We start from the raw sequence: 22,362 nt of genomic DNA, 5'->3' as shown, positions 1-22,362 counted from the left end.
CGATGATCTACGTTCTTGTCGGGTATCACTAATGAAATAAAATTCCTACTTCATAAAACTAATTAATCAGGTAAATTATTTATCACAGATCGATCAACTTTTAATAACCTAGGTAGGGTAAGGTGGGGCACAATGTTACACGGGGTACAATGTTACAATGCATATTTCTCCGTCCCTTTCTATTAGTTGTATGATGTTGGTATACACGTTTGTCAAGCTCATAAGAGCTGCTGAACTGAGCCGCTGAACATCATACAACTAATAGAAAGGGACGGAGAAATATGCATTGTAACATTGTGCCCCACCTTACCCTATACTTTACTGTGTAGTAGAATACTGGTGATCCACGGTCGGGTCGGGGAGGTTTCCGGCTTTTTTTTTTTTTTTTGAAGGGACGCGCGCTGGTAGCTGGAGGAGCTTTTCCAGCTTCACCGGGCAGAGTGGCGAGTACAGAAGGTACTCTAGCCGTTTGGCGATCGTCGGTGCGCGTGCCGACGAGGCCGAGTGTGGGCTTCGCGAAGCGAAAGCGAAGACGTTCGCGATCGGGCCGTAGATTCCGGCTACTGGGACCGCAATTAACTGGGACAGTGGTCCCAGTCGCTGGATCGATAAAAATTAAATATTTTTCTTCCAGCGACTAGGTTCACTCATAGATAACTTAAAAAAATATATTATTCATTCCAAAATCGGTATCGTACTAAAAGGACAATGACCAAAAGTGGTCCAAATGTCCACCACTAATGAGACCTATATTGGCTTATGGTCCATTAAATAGAGATTAACTTTCAGTATGGGACGAAAAATAAATAAACTGTCAGTAAAAAGTTATGACTGTATGAAAAATTGTAGTAGTTTACGCGCTAATCTCAGGAACTACTGGTCCGATTTGAAAAATTCTTTTTGTTATGGATAGCCCATTTATCAAGGATGGTTTTAGGTTATATAACATCACCCTACAACCAATAGGGGCGGAGCAGCGACCACCCGACCATAATTCCAATATTGTTGTCTTTCTTCTGAGTTTTTTTTTATTTTAGCGAGAATCTAACACGGCACACTAAGCGACATGACATAATATGCATAGATTAATCCGAAATGTGCGATGGATAGAATGATATCAAGAACATTAATTTTCAGATGAAAAGGTAAAAACATGACTTTTCATTCAGTCTTAAACTTTTTACTGACAGCATATTTTTGATTGCGGTTTGGTTATAATGAATCAGTATTTAGTAGACTATTTTACTACATAGGTGGTGGTTGACATTTGGACCACACTCCATACATTTTTGATCATTGTCCTTTATGAATGGTCCCAGAAAAGTATTTAATTTTTACTGATCTGGCGATTGGGACCGCGGTCCTAGTTGATTGCGGTCCCAGTTGGCGGAAACCTCGGGTCGGGTATCACTCATCCATCAGAGATTCGTAAATCTAATTAATCTATTTAATTACCACAGATCATATTTTACTAACTAAACTTAAACTGTTTCCAGTGTTGCCAGTAGGGTCTTGTCAGAAATTACCAGAAATAGAAAAAAAAGTAACCCTCACACGTGCGATTGATATTATTATCATATTGATTCATAAAGCTGATTCGTACTAACAACTTTCATCTTCGACTCTTATCTTACCAATCAGCCAAAATTCATACAAAGTGTTAAAATTAATTGGAAATCATCAACATTTTGAGTGTCACGTTTCAATTTAAATAATTTGTAAATTGACACTATTAATATTTTTTTACTGAATAACCTGTAAAAGTTAATTCTACAAATTCCGAAAAATCACCTAAAAGTAACCTTTTCATTAGTGTAACCTAAAAGTAACCAAAGCAGTTCAAAAATCAGCTAAAAGGTTACAAAAGTAACCTTCTGGCAACACTGACTGTTTCTCAATATTGCAGTCAACTGTCATCTTTTTTTTTAATACAAGTTTTACGGCTATGGATATAGATCCTTACGGCCAATTCTGTGCAAAATGCTGTGTTTCGTCTATTTTGTGATGTCTTAGTAGTGATTGTGATTTGTGATGTTAATATTGTTAATTTTTTTTTTTTCAACAAAAGAAGAAGAATTCAATGAGGGCTTTCGCGATTGGAAAATCCTGAAAGTGCTTCATGAGCTCTATCAAACGGTTCAAACGGTATTAATAATAGGTTACAGAATAAACTGGATCTATCCGAAACTTCAATGTTTCCAGCTTCCATACATTTGGTAAAGTCACATTATTTTAAAAACTACATATGATATCGTAAAACTGATTACTGATTCTAAAAGTGCTTCACAAGCTCTATCCAATGGTATGGTATCAATAATAGGTTACAGAATAAACTGGATCTAACCAAAAATTCAATGTTTCCTTCTTCCATACATTTAGTACTACCACAGTCATGACACTCATCTCTTGACAATATTATAGCAAGTAAAGCCTAAAACCAATGTTTTTCATTAATAATTTAAAATAAGAATACAATTTACGAGTTTATTTTAAGTATTTATTATTAAATTAAAAAAATTACACTTCTAATATTGTGTGTCTGGCATACATTTAGTATGGAAGCTGGAAACATTGAATTTTCAGATAGATCCAGTTTATTCTGTAACTTATTATTGGTACCGTTTGAAAGAGCTCATTAAGCACTTTCAGGATCAGTAACCAGTTTTTTAATATCTTGTATAGTTAAGAAATAATCGAGTGAGATCACTTAACGTTTCCACCCTGTATAGTTGTTGCCCATTTTTGCCACTTGACGTGGCAGAATCGTGGGACTTCACGGTATTTAAATAAAAATTAAAGTGGTTGCGTTTAGAAACGCCACAAATATTTGAGTCTTTGAAAACAAGTTCGTTATTATACTTGTATATTAAAATATAATTTTGTTTTACCTAGCTTTTTCTTATTAATAAAATATAGGTTATTAAGTACTCAATACAGAAATCAGCCGGCTCCTAGTCTAAAATTCTTATAATCGAAATTAAATGATTTAAACTACAAATAAAAATGATTCAAACAGTACTAGTTTTTAGGTTCAAATTCGACTGCTCTAGTGGACGCACGGAACGGCAACGTCGCAGTCGACCCATATTATTTGAATTATTTGGCGGGAAAATAGTTTTTGGCTTTTAATTCTGAAACTAAGAGGCCTAGAGATTTGAAATTATGTCTCGTGTGTACTTCAATTATAACGAATTATTTGATCTTTAAAACGCAACTCTAACTTATACGGTTTTAATAATTCACCGTGTGTTACGTGTCACCAGCTTACACATACGTATCGGTTCGTAGTTCGAAAACGGTTCGAAATAAAGCTTTGAAAGAATTGAAGTCGGGTTTTTTTATTCGACTTTAATTTATGAGATATAAAACATTGATGTAGCTTAAATATTTACGAAGATACAGATGTGTAAGCTGGAGACACGGTACTCCAGCTCGCACATAGTTTTTTGATCGTGGTTTTAACAGTATTTGAGCTAAAGTCTTGAAAAGTGGAAAGCCTACTATTTGGATTCGACTGTAATTTTTGAGGTATAATACATTATCGTAGCATAAATATTTACGAAGATACAGATGTGTCAGCTGGAGACACGTGTCCTCAGCTTACACATAGAAAACAACTCATAGTTATGAAGTTCTAATGGCTCTAATTGAATGACTGAGAGGTTTGATGACTCTAATTAGGCTTTTATTGATGGTATACTTGGAATTGCTCTAGGGCCAATGAGGAAGTTGGAGACATTCTCTTCTATTTATCACCAAAATTGGTAAATGTATGTACCTTAATGTCTATTACAGCTGGTATGGAATGTATCTAGGTGACCTGGAGATACAGCCGGAGTATACAGGGTGGAAACGAGAAGTTACAAAATCCAAAAATTCAATGTTACCAGCTTCCATAATCTGTAACCTATTATTGGTACCATTTGAAAGAGCTCGTGAAGCACTTTCAGAATCAGTAAATAGTTTTTGATATCTTGTATAGTTTAGAAATAATCGAGTGAGATCACTTATCGTTTCATATGTATAACCACCCTGTATAATCCGGCTATATCTCTAGGTCACCTAGATACATTCCTTAGCAGCTGTAATAGACATTAAGGTACATACATTTACCAATTTTGGTGATAAATAGGCATTTTGTATTAGTTTTGTATATCGCCTGAACAAATACAAAGGGTAATATTTTGGTGTTATACATAGATTTTGAATATAAAAAATATATAATTTAACTAATTAAGACAAGACAATAAAACTGAGGTATGTCTCGTTTCTGTCGGGTCTGGGTTTTTTTTGTATGGGGCGTGACCGTTCTTCTTTATATTACTTTTACTTTGAATGTTAAAAAGAAAGTACTAATTGATGATTTTTGCATATGCGATCCTTACTTACTATACCTAGTAGGTTAAGTAAATATAACTCTATTCTGTATACGTTTTGCTGTAACATATTTATTTACAATAGGAGAAATAAAGAGCTAAGTAGGTACTAGGTATAATCACCTTTAGATCTTACTACGGTACGAGTATTGACCTCAGGAGCGCTATAGATTCTATGAAGCGCCAAAAAAGCGGGCGGAGTCACGGGAATAAGCTAGAGTAAATGTTCATGATGATCAACATGAATCATCTACGCGATCATTATTCATTTTTGTAAGTAAGAGACGTTAAATGTAATCAATTATGCCTTTTAAGTCTTCTGCTGCACTGAAATTATCGTAATATAGGCTCATCAAGGTGGGTGGCCCTTTTGTTTCGAAAGATGACAGATAGCATTCCAAATATTTGCCTAATAACTACTCTGTTGTGTCAATAGATAGGTTAAGATATCGATACGATCGCAACCGATTAAACGCACATCGATTGATTTCTCAATCGATTAAATTACATGTTTCGTTCTGTTATTCCATGCGATTAAACTATAATTATCATGGAGGCTCAACTCTTCGTAAGAACCTTCACATTTAGGGTTTTTGTAACAAATATTTTGGTTTATCTCATTATTGTGCAGGTAAATGCCGGATTAGCTATGTAATGCAATTATTTCTGTTAACGTTTAATGTTAACCAATTTCAATTTTAGCTCGCAAGTGCCATTTTGAATATCTTGGAGCTATTTGTCTTTTGTGTGCTAAGATTATTTGTAGGTAGGTACAGTCAGCATCAAATTGTTTAAAAAAAAAAACAGATGTACTTAGGTAAGTACCTACTTAAGAATAACCTTACAACTAAAACGTAGTTACTGTAGGCACCGGACAAAGCGATTTGTAAACAAAGTCCGTATTCGATCACAATTTAGATAACCCTTATTGTACTTCACCAATTTGTTTCCGTATCTAAATCTAAATTATTTAAGTTCATTTCCGTATCAATAATTCAAAATGGTGTGCCCATCTGTAATTTGTAACAAGACAATGGCGAATTAGTTAGGTTAGTCTAACGAAAGATGCGGCGTGGGAGTAGAATCAGCTGATCCGAAGCGTTAAGTAACTTAGCGCATTGTTGGCGTAATTGAGTCCGTTAATAACGATCCTGACCGCAGACTGATTGATTGTTCGCTTTTGAATCAAATGTCAACGGTTTGGCGGCAAAAAGCTAAAGAATATTGCGTCATCGGAAAATATAGGTACTAAGAGATGTTTTTGTAAAATTGGTTAAGATTATTAAAAATGTCAGTATGTAACGTCAGATCTTTAACTTTTATTGAATTTTGATATGTGGATTTTGACACCATTGATTAAAAAGAATTAAAATGTTGAAATTTATGTATGTCATTTTGTTTGTACGATAAGGGTTACCAATTTACTTATTTAATAATAATACATATTTACCACTCAATTACAAGAACATTTAGTTCATTTTGCTAATATAATATCCAGAAGTTTATAAAGTGATAACCTAGAATGGGTTTGAGTCATCCGTCTTCTATCTTACTTCAAAAAACTTTGTTCCTTCATAAGTTGCGTGGGACACAAGTGCGTGCCATTCGATTCGAAAGGGTTAAAGTACTTAAACAACTTCTAAAAAGAACGGATGAAACCAATTTGTACTTAACATACCGAATTTTAGCGAATATACTCGTATAGAAAAAACAATGCCTCATTCGGATCTGGTAGAGCTCTCACGGAAGATTCGCTCGGCACAGTTACCCAGATTACGTTACGTTGCGAATGTAATAAATATACAGTAACAGATGTAAATTTATGTACAGCATCCATAAAGTTGGTTAATAAGCCGTGTGGTCCTAATGAGTATTTATGGGAGGTGTAATCAAAAAGGAGTAAGCACATACATCGTTTTTTTCCTTTTTTTTTCTATTCGAATCTTTGAGTCTAACGTCCGTATTCACGAACATAACTATGAGGTCTCACAGTGCGCGTGGACGCACAGGGTGACACACGAACCAATCACAGAGCTGAATTCAACGCTGTGCGTTCGATTTGCTGCGCGTCACTTAAGCAAGCATCGTTTGTGAATATGGGCGTAAGTTCTAGTACCTACGCATTATTTCTTACAAAAAATTGTAGCCAGTAATGTCAGCAGTACCTGCAACAAAAATGAGATGTTTTTAATTTTTTTACAGACTTCAATTATGTTTGAGCTTCTTAAATAGTCTGGGTGTCTTTTCACATAATATCTTTCAGTCATATAAAAATATTTATGTAGGTCAGCGTCAAATAGTTCGTGACATCCAAAGCAAAAAAGTTGATACTCGTAGTGTTATTAATACTGCAGTAGTGTTATTAGTTATTATTAATACTGCAATTGTTTATTATTAATAAGAAAATATATTGAAAATTTGACATGTAATGAACACTATGAATAAATTTCTTATTCTTATTCTTGTTATCAACTTTTTTTCCAATTTGGATGTCAGGAACTATTTGACGGTTACTGTACACTTAGTTGACATTGACAGCTATGAGACCGCATCCTAATAATTTGTAGGATGCAGTGCGCGCGCGCAAAAATTCACGTAAAAAACTTTTCACAATGATTAGCATAAAACAGATGTTTCTTTTAAACGTACAATGCCTAACTTAAAACCGCAACAACCGTAAAAGTTCAAAACAACCGCATTCTATTCAAAAAAAGATCCGTCTATTACACAATTCATAAACGAATAACTCAGTAACTCAAGATCCGAAACGTTACATTATCAATACATTATGTCTGTCAAAGAATTTCCACAAAGTTGGTAGCCTTGAACCATCTTACAAAACGAGTTACGTGGAAAACGATAGTTAGAAATGCCTACGTTTTGGGCGTCTACCTACTGACCCATAGGTTACGGCGCTGTGACACTTAGAAGGTTTTGATGTCACCAGCTAAATCCATTATGTTATGGCATTTAGTAGACATAATAATATAAGAAACATTTTACTGTGAAACAGTTTCTTCTGTTTTTTTTTAATTTAAGATCTATTGATTTCATCTTCTGCTTTCATTTGAAAAGAAATATTTACGTTGAGCTTTTTCTGAAGTAAAGGTCATTGACCTCAATAAATTCTTTAAGTGGATGACTATCTTTAATTTATTTATTTTTTATTTATTTATTTTCACCAACTTAAACTATCTTTACAGGTCAATAACCTAATGCGATAGCATAAATTATTTTGTAGGCAGGTACACTGTATCTACTTACAATTACTAATTGTTTTTAATAATGTCGTAACGACTAAAATTTATTTTTTAAATTCTTCCTCTTTTTATAAATGTGGTCTTTCTAATTTACCTAAATTTTCAGTAAACAGATAGGAGACTGATACAGGGCTATGTTGTTGTAGCGTATAGACAAAAATCAAATTATAAACTATTCGCTCTCATTTATTTGTGTAAAAGTCGTTAGTCCAGTCAAGAACTATCACACACTGACCACAGTAACCAAACTAATTAAAACATAGGCTCTCTACACTGACCTGTCTATCTTTGTAATCAAAGTTCTGCGTGACACAACGTTACGTAACCCCCACGTAACGTCTTCGCTTTCTGTCGCTCGACCTCTGACATTCGCTAGCGTTCAGAATAGTACCCTTTTTTCTAGTGATTTATGCCGCGACACTTAAAAATTCTATTTAGAAGATACTGTCTAGATCAGACAATTTATGGTTTTGGATGACCTGGTAAATCGATGTACTGTAACAGCACGTCAGGTTACACATATTTGTTGCAATATAGAACTTATTGCAACTGAATAAGAGCTAGTGTTCAGTTGATATGTCGTTGTATATTAGGTCATAATGGCAATGATTTAGATGTAAGATTTTATTGCGCAATAAAAGTCACAAAATTTTAAATGAAGCATAAGAGACTTGCATTATACATAGAGTCGATTTTATGGTCAGATTATTTCCAGACAGACAACAGGTAGAAAAAAACAAGTGTAATGCAGAAAGTTTTTAAATACGATTTATATAACATCAAAATTATTCCTCTACCATTAGAATGTGGTAGGTCCGTAAAAAAAAAATAACTCAAAAGCAGGATTGCGTTATAGATATTTCACTAAATAACACTTTTTTGTGAGATTTTCATGTGCTTCTTAAAAAAATATTATGTTGAACATTTTTTGTTAAATCTAAGTTTGATATTGAGTTGTCACACCATTTTATTGGAATTTTTTAGCCTTATTTACATAATTCAACTTCATTGAATACTAAATGCGTAAAAAACAAATGGTAATTAAGAATACTGATTCAGATCGGCGTTTTATTTAAAATTGGGATTGCATTTGACCTTTTCAAACTAGTTTTCACCGACCCTAAGGTGATGAAATTCAAATAAAATGTCACTTCACGACCCAGACTAATAAACTACACTGTACCGTCCCACCCGTGACATTGACAGGGGGCGCCACCGTCAATACCGGATCGCTGGTTCCGATATTTGCCACGTTGGAAAACACTGAAATGTCATATGTCATCATGGGGCACACTGAAAACCAGGGTCGTGGCTATCCCCACCGTGGCCCACGGCATATGCTGAGTGGAGTCCCATTGCGATGGGAATCGCTGTTGCAACAGGATAGCACTGCTCAGTTCACTTTTTATTATTTATGTGCTATTACTGTCTTTTTCTGTATATGTTCTCTGTCCATAACTAAGTGATGTTCATCGTAATAAATGTTTCTTTCTTTCTTTCTATATGGCAGGCTGCTGTCATCAATGCCGGGTTACTATTTCCGATCTTTGCATTTGACGTTTCAAATCTTCCATAGATGACCCACGCGGGGGGGCGCTACCATCGTTCAACTATATGGTTTCCAACATGGCAAAAATCGGAACTAGCGATCCGCCGGTATTGACAGTGGCGCCCCGCTGTCAATGTCATGGATAGGACAGTTCAGTATTTTGGAACTATAACTATGTCATTCCTTCTTTCGGTAATGTCATTCGAAATCTCTCGCAACATTCAACATCTCATGCGAACATACCTACAAGTATATGTTTGAAATTGGAATTACAAATTCAAACGCATCCGTTTTTTGCGGGACACCGCAAGGGATTGTTAATAATAAAACATGACTGTATACTACTCAACGGGATCATTCAAAAAACTGGAAAGATTCCTTACTATAACCGTCATTCCTTCATTCCCAACCACACAATCAGTGTCACACTGTAATGTCATTAGTAAGTAATGACTTAAAATAATGTAATCATTTACTGATAGTGTCTGATCTTCAAGTTTGGGAAATAAACTCAACATGGTCGCTGGGGCATACGAAAATGTTATTGTAGATGACACATTACATAAGCTCAGTAACTTAGGTGCGCGACCTTATGAGTGATGCATTGAGAAATAATTATTTGTCTTCCTTTGAGGAAGTCAATTTATTCTTTAGATTAACTTGTCAGCTGTGTTTGCTTTGTGATTTGTTGCAAAAGTGGCGTCGGTTGTTTTGGACGTCAGTCAAAGATGAAACGGTTTTATGATGAGTAGATGAAAGTTAGAAAACTTTGGAATAAGATGTTCTGTTCAGTTTTGGTTCGATATGAAGTACCATTCTAAAAGCTTGGCACTTAAAAATGTTTTTTTCAGCTTAGTTCTGAATTTTAAAGGGAGAGTTAAAGTTTTTGTCAGTTGTTTGAAATGTCTTATCTCATAACACATATCTGAAAAGTTATCTTCCTTTTTTACTATCATAGTTCTAGGCCAATGTTTGCCTTTTCCGAGATTTGACCAAACAACAGATCTTTTCTGCTGTAGGGCATTATGGGGCCCTTGCAGGGGCCGCATTGGATTCACACGCACGCTTTAGCAAAAAAATCGCAAAAGTAATATAATTAAACTTTATGACTCAGTCGATCGCAACGTAAAAAACAAGAGAGCATCGTTTACTGCACCGTAAATCAAAATTTGCACAATTTTACGACGACATCAATCAATTTGAGCTTACCGATTGACCTATATTTTTTAATTTGCGCTAAATGTGTATATCATCTGTAGGTCACGATATGTCACGATTGACAGGTAGGTGGTAAACGTTGATTAGCACGAGCATCGCGAATGTTGAGATTTACAGAATAAATGCTCTTAGTTCATGGCCTTTCTTGGGCAATGTGTGAGAATTATGTAAATGCAATCATATTTTTTCAAGTACTCAAGTTGCGTTAATGTATTTTAAATTGTAAAACTCTGCCCTAAAGCTTTATTTTATACCTTTGTTAAAGCCGATGGGATTTTTGAAGATGTATGTTGTATCATTTAGCATAATCTGTTATTGTTAACTGCTAAGTAATTTTGTAAAGCATTCATTTTTAATGTGTTTATTATGTTGCTAGTTTTAGTTAATCATGGTGTTTAAGCAATACCAACGATAAACTTAAAAAAAAATTGCATAATTTTAAGGAACATCATCAGATACATACAAAATGATAATTTATAATTATTGAATAACATATATAAAAAATTAAAAAATATTCTAGTTTTTCAATGTCAAGGCATAAAAACAAAATGATATCACATTATATGAATATTATATAATTTCTAATTAATTTATATTGTCAATAAACTATTCCTGAATTGATTAAATCTTCTAGCCACTACTATCGTATTACTTACTACACCTAGGTCCGTAGTAGTAATATATGCGAATAAATTCAATTAGCGAATAGTAATAACCGTGGAGTTTCTTATCTAACACCAATATCAGACGCGTAGTGCAATATCAATACATGTTTACTATGAAGCCTGCGTATCCATTACACGTGTTTATGAGAGAGTTTTGTGACGAGGAAATTAGAAAATTGGTGTTAAAGAGATTTGATAACTAAAAAAATAGGTATTTTGAAACGTCAAGTGGAAAAAAAAATCAAAAAGTAACAACCTAGTTTGATAGTATAGCGCCCAAAAACCGGAACTAAATCCAGTATCGATAGTAGCGCCCTCCTGTTAATGTCACAGCTGGGACGGTTCAGTGTAGATCATCTTTAGCAGGTTTTATGAACTGTCAGAGGGGAATCAACGAACTGTCAAAACGCGACTCTCGACTCTTGACGCTCGATTTTGGATTGAAAAGGGGAAATGCGTCACTAGGTCACGACATGAACTCTATATGAATAATAATTTTATGTGTGGTCTTGTTGTATGCATGTAAATGCAAAAGCTCCCACTTACAGCTTTTCACTTGAACTTGTGCTTTAAGTAGGCTGTGCTTATATTAACTTGACCAAGTAACAAAACAAAATTAGCCCCAATCGCAATGCAAGGATATCCTTTTAATTATATTTAGCAAATTATGACTTCCTTTGTATAGTTATAACTTTTATGAGCTTTTAATAGCTTTATCTTCAAGCCCATTATAAAATCATTAGCCTATTTTTCAGAATGAATAATTAAAATTTTATCATAATTGATTTGCATATAAAATTATTATCAAATCTTTACAGTCAAATGAGAAGGATTGTATGTACGTTATGTAAATTATATTATCGCATACTATAGTGGGGTCGATTACTTTGGCAGTTAAATGACTGTTATCGTTAATTAATCTTTGTTGTTTGAATTATACAACACTAGCTTTTGCCAGCGGCTTGTCCGCGTTAATTTTGGTTCCAGAAATTACCTACTTCGTACAATGAGGGTTTTCGCGATTGAAAAATCCGCCAGATGGCGTGACGTGGATGTGGGGTCTGACTGCTGCGTAATTGGTGGATTTTGACATATCTGTCAATGTCATGTCAAAAATAACCAATCATGCAACATTTGGACCTCGCGTCTACGTATTGCCATCTGGCGGATTTTTCAATCGCGAAAACCCTCATTGCTAAGTCACTTGTTTAGAAACTTTATTTATTTAGTTTTTTATGTTTATTCTTTATTTATGTATTTGTTACCTAGTGGACGGTTCTGAATGCTCATAATGCATTGTCATAAATAAATAGGTAATTTTAGGAGATTTTGAAAGATTTCTCTAAAAATAAAAATGTTTAAAACGTAATTTTCGTAGACTTTGAAGGTTACCTTACCATACAAGTTTATCAGAAAAAGGAAATGCAAGCGAGAACCAGTCCCGGAGGTATTCAATGGATTTTGCAATGCGTGAATGAAGATGCAGTTATGTTCACCTTTCAGCCATATCTTAGTCATGTAGCGTGGTCACCATACTCAGGGTCGTGATCATTATGAAAAATTTAATAATGATTTACCATAATGGGACACATAAGAAGTCTTTAATCTAGAAATTTAATATTGATACAATCTTGACGATCTTTCAGATCAGTTCTTGTTATAGATAGAGGATTTCCTATCTAGATTAGATACCTACCACTATGATTGTGTCTACGTATACAGAGGAACGAAGAAATTAATTTTAATTTATTTGTTTGGCAAATATGGCAAATACATTGTATCGTATTTTATTTTGAAATGAAATGCCTTCTATTTTTCTTTCTAAACAATGTAAAGCATAGTACAGTACAGCAGAAAACAAGTGATTAAAATTTTACAAAAATAATAAAAATTCGGAAACTTTTTGCGGAAAGTATACTTTCTAAGGCTCAGTTGCACCACGTAACTTTGACCGTAACTATAACGATAACCGGTGTTTTTAGTTTGACAGATTTTTGACGTTTTTCAAAGTTAAAGTAAGATGGTTCAACCCAGCCTAAGCGTTATTGCCACCACACGATTAAATAACAATCAAAACTTTTACAGTACTTACTATTATTCTGTGCTTTTACTAAACATCTGCGATGCTTATGCATTGCCTGCTCTTTTCAACTCTATCTTATATTCATTTATCTTTTGCTACTGAGTGTATTTAGATTTGACACATTCATCACTTCGAGTGTGATAAATCAATAAACCTCTTTTTGGTTGTGACACACTTTTGTGGGCATGTTTGATAGACTGTGGATGACCACTGTTGACCGCAAGTTACTTAATGTTACCAATGTTACGCAGTGGTCAACAGTGGAAAAGGTCGTATGAATGAATGGCATATACGGCGTAGATTTTACCGGTTGAGTCAAAAAACCGAGCATATAAGGCTTGGATTTTACCGGTTGAGCCAAAAAACCGAATACCTACTATTTTAAAATTTTAAGTCAGATATAATTAGCCTAGAGACGTGACAGTTGCTCTAGAAAAAACTTCGAACTGCTCCTATGTTCTTCTGATTAATTTCGTTGCAGGTCCAATGACAGTTTAACTTTCCCCCGGGACATAATTACTTGATCTTCACTGGTTGGGTTCTTATGGCGGTCAAGCTGTAGATCCTGACTACTCATGAGTTGCAGCGGTGGGAACGAGAGGTGGGAATAGTCCTGAAAGTTGCTCTGCAAAATTAGGTCTAACTATGGAAAATAAAAGGGTGTTCTTAAGGTCAGTTTTACGTTTGATGTGATGTTATGTACGCGTATAATAAATAATTATAAATAATGTAACATTAGGTAGTAGTTATGTTGTATTGTGTGCGTAGATATAATCAGTTAAGTACAATTAAATTTTTATGTAATGATGGTTATGGGTCCTATGGTTATGTCTATAGTAATTAATTACAGCTATTTTGATATCTATTTTATGCGAGGTTATATTTCTGCTCTAAATCTTATATTCTTCAGAGATAGCAATGAAAGTTCGCCGATTAAATACATATGCATGTTATGCATGCATGCAAAATAGAACTATACGAATAATTAATCTAACCTCCATTGTAATAAGGTCTACAATTGTAAAACAAACGAATCAGTAGATCTCAAATACCCAGACATGCAAATTCAAACTGTATTGTAGGGTCAAAAGGTGGATGTTTCGATGTACAACTCTCGTGTATGCAAAACAGTAATAGCTCTGTAATAGTGAATATAAATTACTATAAATTAATGTTAATTTCGGTTTGTTCGTTTCATTTACATTTGTTTCGCTGATTTTTACCCATTCTGATGGTACAATGTCAACACTTTCCGTTTTCGTTTAGAATTGTAGCTATGCGAACGGCAACAGCACATTATACATTTTCTCTCAACCTCTTATTTGGTCGATTTAGAAATAAATGTACTTTTAGCAAAATTGTGCTATTTAAAATATTAATACCTATAAGGATACAAAAATTCGTCCGTTGTAAAAAAAACAAGACATTATGTTATTTAAATTCTTATACAGTTCCCGCAGTTGTATTTACGTGAATAAATAAATAAATACTTTGAGTATCTACTTCAAAATACTATGCTCTACAGCCTTCGGTATTTACGATGCTTCAATGAGATTTTAAGAAGCACTCCAACTTGGTAGAGAATTCGCTAATTTTATAAGTGTGTTCCTTTGTGCTATGAACTTATAACGGATATGTCGTAATAGTGGTTTAAGAAAAAACTATTTTAAGAGAAGTGTAGAGTGTACTTGTAGATACCAACTTTAGTCAAATTTACTAGAGGAAGCGGAAGCTGGTTTAAGAGCATTATCATTGCAGCAAGTGGGTCGTTCTACTTTTAAGGTCTTAACCATGAAAAAAAATAAAGAAAGCTATTTAGTACATTTCATACGACTCAAATGTAGGAAAATTACCATAGATTCGGTATCTGTAGACCAGCAGCTCAGTTTTTTATCAAAACTTATATTTTTTTGCGTTTTACTAGACTAAGATGGAAAAAAATGTATCCTTCGTCACGAAATTCAGTTGTTTAAAACTCGATAAATTAAAAGAAATTTCAATAGATATTTGCATTTATTATTACAAAATCTCAGCTTAAATCAGTCTTGGACAATTGGTAGTTAATCGTTATTTAATCAGGTAACAATTCCATAAAAATCAACAGTTTGTCCCTTTCGTCACATTTACACCTTTAAAACTTAACAAAAATCAATATTTTTTCTCTTTTATAAAATTATATTGAAAAAGTAGTATTACACATTAAAAACCAAGTATTACACGACTTAAAATGAGTTACAAAAAGAGTTAACACTCTCATTTTTGTTGTTTAAGAGATAATATTTATTAGGGGACGAGATCAAACTCTTCGTTACGAAGGAGACATAAATGTGATGAAGTAGACATCTAACAATTAATAATCAATCTAACTTGAAAACTAATGAGTGTCTCAGCCATTTTTCACTAAGCACAGGCATATCTTTGCTTATTACTAAAATAGATAATGAAAAATATGAGGAAAATCAGCAAAAACCTACACAAATAGGAACTGAAACTAAGAGTATTAAGGAAAAAAAAATCATTTCAAAAACTGCTTCAACTGCTTTACTAAACGAATACAAAATTCGTATACCTTTTTCTGAGGTGTTTTTAGTATTCTTAGCATATTATCTAACTGCACAAAGGACACATCGTTTAGATGTAGGATCACCTGTTACGAAGGATACGTGTGACGAAGTATACAATTTTCCAAAAAGATCAATAATAATCGTAAATAACGATAATTTGGATCGAAAACTATAGTTTATCTTAAAGATTACATAAAAACAAATCATGTTTACAGTAACACAATTTAAAATTCGTTAAATAAATACCAAAAACCGCTGTGACTAAGGATACGCCCAATAAACACACGCCGCCCGTTTTCGTGCTTGATGTAAAAGAAGTGACAAGCTGGCTATGTTAAACACTTGATTTGAGTTTCGTTCTATACTCTATGGTCTATGGCCTTTCGTTTTACTAAAAAACGTGATCTACTCACGTATTTTTTAAGAACTTATTTTAATATTTGACTTTTCGTGACGATGGATACTCCAATTTTCGGGACAATCTTTCGTCACACCAAAAAAATATATTTTTACAGATAAATAAAATTAAACTTTGTAGTTACCATGTTTAACAATGTATATCTCTTTTTATTTAAAAATAATTGTGTGGCTTCAACAAATTATTTCTAAAAAACGTAATAGTTCTAAGCAACACCTAATGGGGACATGCCGTTTTAGCTTTGTTATAAAAGTTTAAAGTCATTTTTTTAACACAGTTAAATTGTAATTGAAACTTAGTGTAACTAGATAATCTAAACAGGTGTTGTTAACTTTATTTAAATAAAACTAGCGGCCGCCCGCGACTTCGTACGCGTGGATCCCGTTTTACCCCTTCATCTATCTTACGCGGTTTAGATTTTTTCATACAAATGTTTTTTCCCGCTAACTCCCGTTCCCGTGGGAATTTTGCAATATCCTGTTGTAACTAAGCTTTAAGTTTACTAAGGTACCTGCACGCCAAATTTCAAGCGTCTAACTTAACCGGTTTAGATTTTTCATACAAATGTCTTTTCCCGCTAACTCCCGTTCCCGTGGGAATTTTGAAATATCCTGTTGTAACTAAGCTTTAAGTTTACTAAGGTACCTGCATGACAAATTTCAAGCGTCTAACTTAAGCAGTTTAGATTTTTCATACAAAAGGATTTTCCCGCTAATTCCCGTGCCCGTGGGAATTCCTAAGTATCCTATAACCTGCCCAGGAGTACGAAGAATAATTGTACCAAGTTTCGTTAAAATCCGTCAAGTAGTTTTTGTTTCTATAAGGAACATACAGACAGACAGACAGACAGACAGACAGACAGACAGACAAAAATTTTACTGATTGCATTTTTGGCATCAGTATCGATCACTAATCACCCCCTGATAGTTATTTTGAAAATATATTTCATGTACAGAATTGACCTCTCTACAGATTTATTATAAGTATAGATGAATGATAGTTTCTTCATTTTGTATTAAGTATTAACCTTCGTTATTGTGGGGACAACCTTATTTTTGTGATGGACTCTAAAAGTAGAACCACCCAAGTATTTACAAAAATAGTTGATATTTCATTTTCTAGTAGGTACAGTCAGTTTCAAGTTCTTGACACCCGAAGTGGCCAAAAAATTGACAACAACCATATTATGCCAATAAAATTGTAACAAAGACGTGTTGCGAAATTTTTGGCTACTTTGGGTGTTATGAAATACTTGACTGTACCTACATGTTTCTCTTAGTTTAAGAGCCTAATGCCCGTTTTCACCATCAATCAATAATTTTTAAGTGACCCCTATGTTAACACATAACAGGCATTTTGTTTAGGGGTCACTTAAAAATAGGAAATTATATTGAAAACGGGCATTAAACTGGCTATTATAAATGGCTAGCAAAATGTTTTAGGATTTAATTTTAATAAAATAATCCCAGTAAGAATAAAGTTAGGTAGTAACTAACAAGCTATCACAATGGGCCCTTTTACATTGTTTTGTTTTTTCTATGTTTCCTACGGATTTGACGTAACAATAAAATATTGTTGTATGAAAGACATGCATCGCTCTGTGAGAATTTACAGTATTTTTAATAAGCCCTCTACGGATTGGGAAATGAGAATGTAAAGATACATTAAAGTTTTCCTTTACATTTCTCATCCCCTCCCATTTCTTACTTAGAGAAAGGAAGACATGGATAATTACAGAGTTTATCTCGTTTTGCAATTTTCTTTTAATTTTGAATTAATTTATTAAAACTAGATTCAATCTCAAGCATACACTCATCAATTTATTAAGCCTATGATTGTCCAAATGTACCTACCTAAATTCAACCAACTACAAAGTTAATTTGAATCCAGTTTTGTGTGTCATTTTATAATACAAGTCTCAGATGCAAATCAAATTAATCAAATAACAAAATCGCCTTTTCCAGTCATTACCTCAAGATTTTTGCCCAAATAAAAAAAAAGCTTGCAAACAGCACACCAGCATTATTTTGATGCAAAATAGGATCTTATTTCAACTACACAAGATGCTTGTTTACTTGTGCTTTACTTATTAACGGACGGAATGTACTCGTAAGTAGCATCTAAAATCTAGACCTAGTTAAGTACGCGATTGGCCTGGATTCCAGCTACCGACTACGGATGCGCTACGTACATTAGGTATGATCGAGATACTGTTAACAATACCTCGTAGCACACCAAAAATCACGCTAAAATCAACCTTCTTCCTCGAACTTAAGGAGCGAAAACTGACAATAGTTTATAGTAAGAACTACCTTTATAGTAATGCTACGCGAATGTGGACTTTGAGGCATTAGAATAGGGTGTATGAAGGTAGTTAGAGTGCCACAGGGGGTCGGTTAATCACAGAATGATGGAGCACCTGTGAATGAGTTATGATGAGGTAGTACGAGTAGTAATAGAGATGTACTACGTTAGCAATGCGGTGTACTATAGTATTCATATTATTTGCTAATGAGTTATCTAATTAACTGCACTATTCATCAAATATGAGTCTTATGTTAATCATATTATTATAATAATCTGCAGATGTCTCTTAAGTTAATAAGCCAATATCGAAAGGCAATAGAAACATAAATAAACGCAGTTCAAATGTTAAATGCACTGACATATTATAGTAACTTATAACCAGTGTAATATAGCATTATCGATAGAATGACGTTTATAATCTTTATGAATAATCTTTAGTACATAATAATATTATTTATCATACCTAGTTTTAAGCAGTAAACAATTGAATTGAATACCTTAAATTTTATGTGTGACCCCTAAGTCTAATTTAACTAAACTTAGTAAACCTATAAAATTATTTTAGGATGCATTCAATTCGCTATTTAACCTTGCGATGCGTCAAAAATTTACGAAATCCCAACTCGCGGTTTCATTAAATTAAACAACTTCACCCTAATCCGTTCTCGCGAGTATACCTCGAACTTGACCGGTTACAATTAAACAACCTAGGTATAACATAAATACCTAACCGAAGAAGTTTCCAGAGGTAGAAATCGAAAGCGATGCGCGCCTGACTGGCTGGGGCCTAAAGGTCAAGGGACAAGGCGGGCTTCGGTGGCTGTGCCATCGATCTTAGGTCTTATAGGAATTTGCTTGAGCTTGCTCATTCACTGACGATTCTACCGATTACTAACATGTATATTTCTACCAAATATTGGCAACAACTAAGAATGAATACATTTTGGACTGTGTTTGTATTATTGCTCCTTTTAGAAATGATTTAGTATAAAGATATTTATGTTATTAAGTATTTTTCGGGGTTTTAAGGATACTCGGGGCGGGCATCGGTGGCTGTGCCATCGGTCTTAGGTTTTATAGAAAGTCTGAGCTTGCTCATTCACTGACGACTCTACCATTACTAACCCGCAAATGTTGAGATGTGTCGCTTCTAAAATTAGCAAAATTTTTCGGGAATGAAGTTTTTAGATACTTATTGTTTCTAGATCTGCTTGACTACTTAAGATTTACTCGTATGTTACAAGTATCTACTCATTATGTAGATAACGCGTGGTAGAGTAATGGACAATCTGACAATCTCACAGTTAGGTTCACTCTATGGTCTTCTTTTAATTTTTTAGGTCAACCTGACCTTCTAACCTTGAATCTTAGTGGACATCATTTAACTGAGAATAAATACGGTTACGTAAAATATAGTGGACAATTTGCGAAAATTGTAATAATTTCGATAAAGATGTTTTATTTACTATTCCGATTTATGCTTTAGGTAATTAATTGCAATTGAAAGCTACAATAGCTCAATTTGTCTCTAAATATTTGGAATTCCTGGATTACTTGAACCAATTTTCACGTGATTACGAAATAACGGCCGAAACTAATTTTAAAATTGTACAACAGATATCTAATGCAGTTTTAATGCAAGTGTTTGTGTTTATTTCGCAAAACCCTTTTAGTGTGTATGTGTACAACTATTTAGTATTCATGGTACACAAGCTATTGGCATGAATATGATACGTAAAGTTCAACATCAGCCGTGTTCATACATTGATTACATTTGCACCGAGATATGTTGGAGCCAATACGCCAATGTGTGTATCGGTTTATGACAAACATTGGAGACACACATGGCCCAACCCTCTAGTAGCTTAGGCCAATAGTGTATTTTTGTCCCCCCTAGACAAGTTGCACTTTTTGATCAAATCGAAAATCGAATCCATCAAAACTCCGTACAAAATAAGGCCTTTCGACCATTTTTCGACTGGTTTGCAAATTATAATGTGCACTTTGTCTAGAACAAAAGGGAAATTAAGATCGCGTCGGGGTAGTGGGGAAGTGCTAGTATAAATAGTGTTGGGGCCAATATTGTTACAAGCTTTGATATTTTATTATCTATTGGAAGCCAAACTTGAACCTAAAACATAATCCAAAGTGTGAACGAGGCTTTAGAAGGAAAACGCATCAAGAGGCTGCATCTTGTTGCACTCGACATAAGACCTTATTTCCAATCGATTATTTAGTTTCCAAGAAGATTGACAACTTATCTTATTGCCTCGTATTAGGGCTTATTTTAGGTTAAGGTTTCCAAGCAATTTATTCAAAGTTCGAACAAAAGATATTAAAGTTCGATGCCATTAGAGGACGTTCCAATATTTTGCATACATTCAAATGTAAGATGCAATCGTTATTTCTAGATATTGAATATAAATACTCATTATTGTAAATATAAATGTATTTATTATTTATCGTAATCTTTATACGATAGGTAACTAATTAAACTGTTTAACCAAGCTTTTAGAGATTGTTTAGAAGCTTTAGGCCCGATTCGACCAAACTTTTATCCGAGAATAACTTCTGATATAACTGGTACATTGACAGTTTCAGTTTGGGAATTTTGTCTAAACTGACAATTTATTCTGAGATTAATATTTTCTCTTGTTTGGTCGAACCCACCCTTAATTTAAAAACTATTATTTATTAAGGGTGGATTCAACCAAACAAGTTAAAAAATATTTTTTAATAAAAAAACTAAATGTAAAAAGAATTTTTATATGTAAAAAAATGAACCCTAAAGGTTAAAAATGAATCAAATGATCGTAGTACTACGGTGACCCACAAGCTTAGTTCTCATCGCGCTTCCCACGCATTGTCGTTGATGTCTTTTTGATGCGCCCGCGCAGTTTGCGGTTAAATTGGACTGCTATGGGTGTACAATTTTGTTTTACACTTAATTTAGGACTTTAAAATGTTTTACAGAATATTTACGATGACTTAAAGTAATATTAGAATAATATAAAATGTAAAAAAAATATTATGTGTTTTTAAATTCGTAATAATCATTTGTATTTTTGCGTAATTTTTAATTTCAAACCAAATCATTAATTACTAAAAGTTTTTTCATGGTAATTATGAAAAATGTAATCGATTCTAAAATATTTTATGTAATTATTATTTATAAATATTTATAAATTTTATTGTTTACCAAAATATTTACTGAAAATTTTAACTATTCAAAATAATTTACAAAAAAATATTTTAATTTTTCTCATAATTACCAAAACAAGGCATCCCAATTCCTTAAATTTCCAAAAAAAAAAACTCACCTTACGCACGAAAAAAAACACGACACTACGTCTCACAGCACTGTAACACGCGAGGTTAGAGTTCGCTCGCGAACGCGACTCGTGCGCATCGAGAGAGAAAGTGCTTATATAGCCTCTGCAGCGCGCTTAGGGGCGGCCGTCCTGATGACCCTTGAATAACTATTGAAACTGAAAGCTAGGATGAGTCAGTCAAGGTCGGAATTGCAGTCGCAGCGTCTGCCGGAGAGTCCCTTAGTATACATTGGCCCTTGGCCAAAGAACTTCTTAAACACGATGACAGTATTGAAAGCCTTCTCAAGTTTTTATACATAACTCACACTGTTTTAAAATAACAATCGAAGGCTTAATAATAATTATTAGGTCGAACTAAAATTATTTATTCAATTTTATCATTTTTAACACTCTGAAAAAACTGGATTGTTAGGCATACTATAATTGAAAACAACTGAAAATAATATTCTCAAAGCTACATTTAACACAGATAATAATTTTACATAAACTCTGTGAATCTGGTATGATTATTCCAATTATCATACATTTACTGAAAACCAAGCCGAGCTATCACTGAACTGTAGCAAAATGGATCAACATTCATAAATGGC

The 22,362-nt window shown here is 33.7% G+C and overlaps 1 protein-coding gene across 1 annotated transcript in view; it reads right to left on the bottom strand.

Moving 5' to 3' along the window:
* Positions 1–21,842, bottom strand: part of LOC135081128 (mucin-2-like) — a 79,004-nt gene extending 57,162 nt beyond the window's left edge. The window contains exon 1 of the mRNA XM_063975869.1: positions 21,761–21,842. The gene's annotated coding sequence lies outside the window, so the exon portion shown is untranslated. The remainder of the gene's footprint in view (positions 1–21,760) is intronic.
* Between the last annotated feature and the right edge of the window lie 520 nt (positions 21,843–22,362).

Source organism: Ostrinia nubilalis, chromosome 19 (genome assembly GCF_963855985.1).
Source record: "Ostrinia nubilalis chromosome 19, ilOstNubi1.1, whole genome shotgun sequence".
NCBI lineage: Eukaryota > Metazoa > Arthropoda > Insecta > Lepidoptera > Crambidae > Ostrinia > Ostrinia nubilalis.
The sequence above is the reverse complement of the archived record's forward strand: the minus strand, read 5'-3'. Positions and strand labels throughout refer to the sequence as shown.